The sequence below is a fragment of the Macaca nemestrina genome, chromosome 20 (assembly GCF_043159975.1).
Source record: "Macaca nemestrina isolate mMacNem1 chromosome 20, mMacNem.hap1, whole genome shotgun sequence".
NCBI lineage: Eukaryota > Metazoa > Chordata > Mammalia > Primates > Cercopithecidae > Macaca > Macaca nemestrina.
This window is the reverse complement of record NC_092144.1, coordinates 67162225-67172267: the sequence shown is the minus strand read 5'-3', so window position 1 is coordinate 67172267 and position 10043 is coordinate 67162225. Positions and strand designations below refer to the sequence as shown.

The 10043-nt window shown below is 45.7% G+C and overlaps 1 long non-coding RNA gene across 1 annotated transcript; it reads right to left on the bottom strand.

Annotated features, from left to right (window-relative positions):
- Window positions 1-2565: 2565 nt before the first annotated feature.
- LOC105488117 (uncharacterized) lies at window positions 2566-10009 on the bottom strand. Its single transcript, XR_011617984.1, has 3 exons — window positions 6427-10009; window positions 5650-5829; window positions 2566-2862 (listed from the first exon to the last, which is right to left on the bottom strand). It is a non-coding gene; the product is annotated as an uncharacterized lncRNA (long non-coding RNA).
- Window positions 10010-10043: the final 34 nt, after the last annotated feature.

Sequence of the window (10043 nt, the reverse complement as noted above, 5' to 3'; positions counted from 1 at the left end):
GAAGATTTCAATGTTTAGGTATATAATCCCATCTTAAATTAAGTTATATATGTGTTCCAGAATGCTTAGTTGAAAAGACTTTCCATTCCCCATCAAGTTCCATGGCCTTTGTCAAGAATCAATTGACCAGGGATGTGTGTCTGGACTCTGTTCTATTGATATATGTTTCTCCATGTGCTGATACCTCACTGTCTTGATTATTGTAGCTTTATAAAATCTTGACATCAGATGAAATCCTCCAATTTTGTTCTTTCTTTAGGTTTTCCTAATTTTGGGGGGGCCAATTGTAGATCCTTTGTCATTCCACATAGACTCTAGAATCAGTGGGTCAATTTCTACAAAATATGGCACTGGGAAGTTGACTGGGATTACGATACCCTGGGGGCTTGGCCATCCTAACATTGCCAGATCTGCTCATCAATGAACATCACATGTCTGTCTATTTACTTAAGTCTTATTTAACTTCTCTTTGCAATGATGTGTGCTCTATTAGAGTACACACCTTCTGTATATGTTGTTAGATTTGCAATAGATATTGCATAGTTTTAGATAGAGATGTGGTTGGTATTTTTAAAATTTCATTTCCAATTGTTTACTGATGATTGCTTTCAAAAGTTTGCTTATTTTTTCCATTAATTAAACCTGTAAATAATCTTATACTTATTAATCTTTTTCTTTCCAGATCCTGTTATACTATTTTGGAACACCTTAATGCACATATCTTATAAATGTTAACCTCTAGCCCATTTGATAATGATTATGGTGACATTTATAAAATAGCACTTTAATAGAACTGTTAGTATCACATAAATAGTTGTTTTTACTCTTGCATATCTATGTATTCATTTCAAACAAAGTACAAATTGCTAAGCAGAACAAAAAGAATTCTCTCTTCCACCTCTGAGTTTTGTTCTTTCACTTCTCCCTTCCAGTGACAATTTTTCTTTTCTTTTCTTTTTTTTTTTTTTTTTTTTTGAGACGGTGTCTCACTCTGTCTCCCGGGCTGAAGTGCAGTGACTCGATCTCGGCTCACTCCAACCTCCACCTCCCAGGTTCAAGTGATTCTCCTGCCTCAGCCTCCTGAGTAGCTGGGACTACAGGTGTGCACCACCATGCCCAGCTAATTTTTGTATTTTAGTAGAGATGGGATTTCACTATGTTGGTCAGGCTGTTCTCAAGCTCCTGACCTCATGATCCACCCTCCTTGGCCTCCCAAGGTGCTGGGATTACAGGTGTGAGCCACCGCACTCGACCTCCAGTGGCAATTTTTCTAAAGCCAGTTTCTAATGCCAGTGTTTTGCCGCAGAGTCAAGTTTTACATATGTATGCATGCAAAAATGTTCTAATATAGTATGCAAATATTATCAGGCACAATCTATTATGCACATGTTATTCTGCATAATGGGTTATTCATAAACTGCTGTGTATAATTACACTCTGATGCACATTCTGCAAAGTGATGGTATGTACTATTTGGCACTTGTCTTTCTCCACGTGACAATTCATCTTGGGCATTGTTCTCTATCAATATGGTAATAACTTCATTCTCTTTTATTGTAGCAGAATCTTCCAAAGTGTGAAGATACTAAGATTTATTTAGCCAGCTGCCCTTCTATGGACAATGAAGTAATTTCCATTATTCTGGTCTAGAAAAGCTGCAGAAAATAACGACATGCATATCATATGTGGCATTTATTTGGGCATACCTGCAGGGTATATTCTAGAAGTGACAGTGTTCAGTGAAAGGAAATATACATCTTTGAAATCACCTTTGACACATCGTGTATTTATTCAAAACATGTACGTTGAGCATTGGTAATGACCCAATACTGTTCAGATCCCGGAAACACACAGGCGGGGTCTCAGTGCTCAGGAGTTCACCAGTTCACCCAGAGAACCACAAAAAAACCAGTGAACAAGCAAAACGAATAAATAAGCCAAGTAAGTTCAAACACGGATGACGGTGACAGAAACAAGATGAGGAGACAAAGGGAAAGAGAGCCAGAGAGGGGAGCTGGGGGAAGCTGCTTGAGGAAGGCTGTGTTTGCAGGGGCCAGAGGCTGTGTTGTTAACAATGTTAGCACGTTTTTTCACAACTTTGAACATTTTTATTAAACAAAACAATTATTTGACAAGAAATTTTAATAAAGATTTTAAAACAAATTTTTAACCACCTTAATGCACTTTCACAAGTAGAATCTCGTGTAAACCCATGACCCAGGAACCACGATCATCCGTGTTCGAAGTCTGTAGACAATGTTGCAAAATTTCAGGCTGGGCATGGTGGCTCACACCTGTAATCACAACACTTTGGGAGGCCGAGGCAGGCAGATCACTTGAGGGCAGGAGTTCGAGACGAGCCTGGCCAACATGTTGAAACCCCGTCTCTACTAAAAATACGAAAGTTAGCTGGGCGTGATGGTGGGGACCTGAAGTCCCAGCTACTCGGGTGTTTGAGGCAGGAGAATTGCTTGAATCCGGGAGGCAGAGGTTGCAGTGAGCCCAGATCATGCCACTGTACTCCAGCCTAGGTGATAGAGTGAGGCTCCATCTCAAAAAAAAAAAAAAAAAAAAAAAAAAAAAAAAAAAAAAAGAAAGGTTGCAGAATTTCATTAATTTGCTCCATTAAATATTTATTGAGCAGATACTGTGTGCTAGGATGGAATTTGGGGCAACCTTACCCAGACACTTTCCAGAGCTCACTCTGAGGGCTTCCCTCTCTTGTTCCCAGTCACACCTCTCCCCCATTCCTGGTGTGGTTTCCATGGCAGCACCAGGGGTCCCCTCATCACACCTCCCCTGAGTCTTGCAACAGGTGGGAGCTCCAGCAGCAGACGGGGCAGCTAGACTGGGGGAGGGAATCTAGGAATGAGGATGAAACCATTGTTTTGTTATGCTCTTACTTTGCACAGCTTTATTTATTTATTCTTAATTGGAGTCTTGGCAGAAATGTGAAAAAAATGGGATGTTATGAATGAGTTATGAGTACTTTATTTAAGCTAGGGCTGCCTTAAATAAATTACCACACACTGAGTGGCTGAAACAACAGAAATTTATTATCTTGGTGTGAAGGCTGGAAGTCCACAGCAAGGAGTGGGCAGGTGTTTCCGGTGTGTTCCAGGGATAAAGAGCCATTTAAAAATATATACAGTATAGAATCTGACTCTCCAATATCATGGCCCTAAGTAGATGCCATCGGTGTGGTGAGTCATCAACAAAAGTAAAATATTCTGAGAGAGGGCTTACGGGAAGCCGAGTACATGTTTTTAAAGGAAGGGAACATTAAAAAATCCATCCTATAGAGGCCTATGGTGATCTTTCTGAGTGCCCCAGGCTGATCTACCTGTGTGATTATGCACACATTTAAAATATTGACTGACAGAGCAGGAGCATCGCCATCTTGGACAAGCACTGCCATTTAAAAGTTCACCTTGATCAAAAATCTCCTAAATCCAAAGGGCATCAGCCTAATGGTGAAGGTCAGCATGACCATAAACCACAAATGACATCTCCGACCAGAGACATCCAGACTATAAGATAAACCTCTCCCCGACCAGAGACATGCCAGCCCCAAGGTAACCTCCCCTCTGACTGGAGAGATGTCAGCCCTGAGATAACCTCACCTCCAACCAGAGGCATTCCAACCCCACAATAAACTTCTCCCTCACACACAAATATTCCAAACCTGTGACAGGTTCTCTCTCTCTGAACCCTTAAATACTTTTAATCTGTAAGAGAGAGAATGTACCTCACTGAAATCGATCAGAAGCCCCTCTCAGGTTTATTCTCCAAAATAAACCTGTCTTTGACTGTTCAGCATCTTTTTGTGTTTCTTTCCTCTTTCTTTAACTCTTACATTCACCAATAAAGTTCTTCACTGCAGTAGACCTTTCATAGCTAGAGATTAGTTATCCATTAATTGTCTCAAAGTCTTATTTTAAAAGTCATCCCCAAATGGGATTTAAAAATAAGTAGTGGTGTACCTCTCCAATGGGACATCAAGCTGCCAGTGAAAAAATAAAGACTTTTCTGATTAGCTTTTTTCACTCAGCAATGTGGATTTAAATCTCTTCCATGTCTTTTCATGGCTTGATGGCTCATTTCTTTTTAGCCCTCAATAATATTCTGTTGTTTGGAGGGAACAGAGTTTGTTTATCCATTCACTGACTGAAGGACATCTTGGCTGCTTCCAAGTCTTTGCAATTATGATTAAAGTTGCTATAATCCTCATTGTGGAGGTTTTTGTTTGGAAATAAGTATTCAGCTCCCTTGGATAAATACCAAAGAGCATGACTGCTGGATCATAAGAGTGTATTTAATTTAGTATGATTCCCACTACATGACATTCTGGAAAAGGCAAAACTATGGAAACAGTAAAAAGTTCTGTGGTTGCCAGAGGTAAGCAGCGGAGAGAGGGATGAATAGGCAAAGCACAGAGGAATTTCAGGACAGTGAAACAGTCCTGTATGATATGACAATGGTAGATGCTTGTCAGTATGCATCTGTCCAAACCCACAGAATGTACCAAACCAAGAGTGAGCCCTCATGTGATCTGTGGAGTCTGGGCAATGGGTCAATGCAGGTGGGTCAACTGTAACCAATGGACCTGGGGTATCCAGTCTGTATTTACATCTCCAGTGGAGATGCTGACAGTGGAGGAGGCTGTGCATGTGTGGTTCAGAGCTATGGGGACTCTCTGTACCTTCTGCTTAATTTTGATGTGAACCTACAACAGCTCTAAAAATATATAATTATAAGGTCAAGCACTGTGACTCATGCCTGTCATCCCTGCAATTTGGGAGGCTGAGGTGGGAGGATCACTTGAGCCAGGGGTTTGAGACCAGCCTGGGCAACATGGTGAAACCCTGTCTCTACAAAAACGATAAAAACAAAAATAAAAATTAGCTGAGTGTGGTGGTGTGTGCCTGTGGTCCCAGCTACTTGGAAGGCTGAGGCAGGAGGATTGCTTGAGCCTGGGAGGTTGAGGCTGCAGTGAGCCATGAGTGTGCCACTGTACCCCAGCCGGAGTGATGGAGTGAGACTCTACCTTTACAAAATTGAGTTTTATATATATATATATATATATATATATATGCAGTGCACATCTGTTCAGTGACTTTGTTGTAACCTGGTAGGTGGGTCTCTGCAGAGAATCCAATTTGCATGTACTCCTGCAGTTGTAAAGTTCCCAGAAGTGTCTATTTCTTCAGGTTTGTGCTTTCCTCGATATCTGATCGGGTTCCTCAGCTTCCATCAACCCCTACATAACATCTGATCAACCTGGCTTGTCTTCAGCAAGAATTCTGACAGGCGAGTTTAGCCTGAATTCCCCAACAATCTTACTGGACTCATACCATTTTTCACCATTCAGAAAAGTGCATCTCTTGAACACTGAGCATAGAACACTGAACACAGCCGGGCTACCACCTTGATTTTCTCTCAAGAATTTTTTATCTGCTGACACCCACCCTGCTCTTGGGCTACACATTCCCACTTGCTCATGCTGTATTCAGAGTTAAGCCCAGTTTCTCTGCCGCAGTGTGAAATCCCATTGCTGTGGCCCCTATACCTATCTCAATGGTCCTGAGAAAGTGTTCCTTACCATGCTTTAACAAGTATCACTGATTAATTTTTTCTCCAAAAACACACCTCACAGAATGGATGTGTCTAGTCTTGCATGAAAAAGAAGATTCAGATGGAGAGAATGTTCTGATGTTGTTAGCGATGCAAATTCTCCAAGTGACCCAGCACCAAAATACGTGATCAGAGGCGGATCCTTATGGGTCCTCAGCAACCTCGATTCCTGCCTCTTCAGAAGAAAGAATTTGACTGTGGGGCATAAGGCAGAAGAAGAGAGAGTGAGGCAAGTTTTAGAGCAGGAGTGAAAGTTCATTAAAAAGCTTTAGAGCAAGAATGAAAGGCAAGGAAGCTGGAAGCCATCAACCTCAGCAAACTAACACAGGAACAGAAAACCAAACACCGCATGTTCTCACTCATAAGTGGGAGTTGAACATTGAGAACACGTGGACACAGAGAGGGAAGAGCACACACCAGGGCCCGTTTGGGGGGTGAGGGATGAGGGGAGAGAATTTAGAGGACAAGTCAGTAAGGTGCAGCAAACCACCATGGCACACATATACCTAGGTAACAAACCTGCATGCTCTGCATATGTGTCTGTTTTTTTTTTTTTAAGCAGAAATAAATTTAAAAAAAGTAGCCAAAAGAAAAGCAGAATAAACGGTCTCCTAAATAAAATGACCTGTGGGTCCCCCCCCTCAAAAAAACAAAAAGAAAGGAAGTACATTTGGAAGAGGCCCAAGTGGGTGGCTTGAAGGACCAGTGCCAGGGTTGACCGTGGACTTAGGGTTTTTTATGCTGGTATACTCCCAGCATCTTGCATCCCATTTCCCTTGACTCTTCTCTTACCTTGAGCTGCCTCCATGCTCGGTGGCCCGCTAGCACTTGGGAGGGGCCGCACGTGTAGCGTATTTACTGGAGTTGTACGCATGCTCACCGGAGGCGCTCTTCCCTTCCAGGTAGAATGCCCTAGAAGGTCAAACACCAGTTAAATACCAGTTAAACTCCACCATTTTGTCTCTCGATGGACATGCTCCAGCCCACTCGCCCAACTCTTGATATCTTATTGGGAAGCTGCCGATCACCAGTCTCAGGTGTTTTTATCTATCGGGAAACTGCTTTTACCTAGCACGGGCTGTGACCAGTTATTATTTCAGAAAGGCAGTGTGACAGCTCCCTGGCCATCACCTGATGGTCACCTGACGTTCTTGGTGGGGTCGGGAGAGCCCCTCCCGCCTGGCACAGGCCTGACTAGATACTGACTGTTACAACATGAAGCCCGTGGTGTCTAACAAGATGCAGTTCGAAAGTCAAGACAGTCCAGTCACGACTCCAGCTCAGCTCACTGACCCACCACGGATTGTTCCCTCCAAGAGACAAACCCAGGGTTCAGCTGAGGTCCAGGAAATACATGCATCTCCAAGCAACTCACGAGGGGAGTAGCTCTTGGAAACAGCTCATCATGGCCAGCAGTGCAGAACTGTCCATTGCTGAACCATCCAAACATTTAACTTGCAGCTGTCTGCTTTGCAGATTATGTCCCTAGATGCTGCGGAGAGCCAACTTTTCTTTAATTTCCTGGGACTGGCTGTCTCTTCTCCTCATTGTCTCACATAATGAATTCCTGTCCTGCATGCTCGCAAAGGGGTGCAGCGCACAGCTGGCTCTTATGTGAGCACATTTCACGATTCCTTGCCATGATACAAACCTGTTTTCAGATATGCTTGCTGAAGAAAATTCCAAACAACAGCATGACATTTGGAGCTGGATGATTCTTTGTTGTGTGTGTGGTAGGGGCTGTCCTGTGCACTGAAGGCCATCCCTGGCCTCCACCCATTAGATGCCCTGAAAGCATTCCTTTCCCCAGTAGTGACAATCAAAACTGTCCAGACGTTGCCAGTGTCCACTGAGGGATAAGGTCATCCCAGCTTGAAAACTACAGCCAGAGTTTATACGACAGGCAACGGTACAGACTTCACTTTTTAGTACCTTCTAACCTCACTTTACATCCCTCTAAATGTTGGGCTATTCCCAGTCATCGAATCTTCCTAACTGACTTCCTTCCTTCCTAATTCTAGCCCCAGATATAGTGGACTAGAAAGAAGCCATCCGTACCTTGCATTTTCTGAATCTGCAAGCATAACAAAATAATTTCTTTTTTATGTTGCTAAGCTTGGGGTGTTTGTTATAGAGCGACCAAAACACGCACACACACACTCACACTCACACACACACTCACAAGTGGTGCAAAGACTGCCTGTTAAGAATTTGAAGCAAACAGCAGCTTCAAGACAAGTCCCGTTGGCCGTCGGCCTTCCCTGACCAAGCTCCTCCCAGGGTCAAATTAAAGAGTGTCCGCTGCTTTGGTCCTTGTCGGGGAGTCGGCTTTTATCCTGGGTATTATAGCTGTTGAAGGAATTAAATATGTTAATGCCTGTAAAACAATTAGAAGAGTGCTTGGTGCATATACAAACTCGGTGAATGTTAGTTGAGTTTGGGAAAGCTGTGAGATGCTTGGGAAGGAGAGGCAGCAGATTCAGGTGAGTGTCAGGACTGGGAAGGGGAGGGAGAAGATTCAGGTGAGTGTCAGGACCGGGGAGGGGAGGGAGAAGATTCAGGTGAGTGTCAGGACTGGGAAGGGGAGGGAGAAGATTCAGGTGAGTGTCAGGACTGGGAAGGGGAGGCAGCAGATTCAGGTGAGCGTCAGGACTGGGAAGGGGAAAGAGAATATTCAGGTGAGTGTCAGGACTCTGCAGATACAGATTTTGTGGTTAACGGTGTATGGATGTCATTTAAACTTGTGAGACTGGATGACAGCACCAAGGAGTGTGGATGTAGAAGAGGAGATGAGACAGAGGGAAGGGGAGGGAGAAGAGGGGATGAGATGGAGGGAACGGGAGGGAGAAGAGGGGATGAGAGGGAGGGAAGGTGGGAAGAAGAGGGGTTGAGACTGAGGGAAGGTGGGGAGAAGAGATGAGAGGGAGGGAAGAGGAAGGAGAAGAGGGGATGAGACGGAGGGAAGGGGAGGGAGAAGAGGGGATAAGAGTGAGGGAAGGAGAGGGAGATGAGGGGATGAGAGAGGAGGGAAGGGGAGGGAGAAGAGGGGATGAGAGGGAGGTAAGGGGAGGATGATGAGGGAATGAGAGGGGAGGGGAGGGGAGAGAGAAGAAGGGATGAGGAGGGGAGGGAGGTGGAGGGAGAAGAGGAGATGAGAGGGGGAAAGGGGAGGGAGATGAGGGGATGAAGAGGGGAGGGAGGTGGAGGGAGAAGGGAGGATGAGGAGAGAAGGGGAAAGAAGAGGCAAAGGAGTGGAGGAGAAGGGCACAGAGGGGAGGAGAGGGAAAGGGAGAAGAGAAGTGGTCCAAGGGCCACCACAATATTTGAAGTGTCTTTCTGTTTGAATGGATTATCCAACTCAACTTCAAGCTTTAATGATGTGGGTGCACCACGTTTATGCTCTGAAGGTGTCCGATTTGGGGTGAAATCCAGCTCCATGTTTTCCAGTCCTCTGATTTAGGGCAGGTGCCTTCACCTCCTTGAGACTCAGTTTCCTTATTCGCTCTGTGGTGGTGACTAGGATGCCGCACTCAGCTGTGGGGGGCTGTGAGGACGCATGGAGATCATCTGTGTGGCAGGACTAGCACGCGGCACTCAAGGCTGAGTAGTGATCAGCTTCTGCTCCTCTGGGTTCAAACAAAATTCAGATAACAGAACAGGACAGGCTGGCGCTGCGTGGCCAGGATGTGTCTTTTCTGCTACTTCCATCCACAATTTTCGTATCACTCTGTCCATCGTCCTCACCCTCAGCCATCCAAGCCACTCCGGTTTTTTCCGGGGGGTCCGCAGAAGCCTCAGCCTCCGTTCTCAGCACTGCTGCCTGCCCCAGTCTGTTTTCCTCAAAGCCCAAGAGGTGCTTAGTGTACGTGGCTCACATCGCACCACCCCGCGAGGCGGGGCGTGGGACAGAAACACCTTCCGAAAACGGATTCGAGGAAGGCCGGGTCCCGGGATGCTGGAGGGAGCCCCTCCCCCGGGTGATCCGGGGGGCGCAGACTGTGGCTTTCCCCTCTGTGTTGCAGGCCTACTGTGTGCCAGGCTGGGCTGGTGACTGGGTACAACCTGGCTGCAGAGGGGTGGACATTCGGGCCCCTAAGGGGCTGTCAGGCCCTTCTGCATCCCCCACCTCCCTCCTCCAGCTTCGGTTCCCATGGCAGCAGCCTGCGCCGCCTCTGTCCCCGCGGATCGCGGGGTGCTGCGTGGGAGGGCAGCGGTCAGGGGGGCGTCGGATTCGCATCACAGGGGACGCGGCCTGTCTGGCGCTGTCTCATCCTCAGCCGTGCGTCTGCGGATCTTGTGCAAGTGCGTCATTGCCACCCACCTTTGCAGAAGGAGAAAAACAAATTTACAAGCGGCTGCGAGAGCCTCCACGGACTCAGAGTAAAATCATGAATCTATTCTGAGCACCA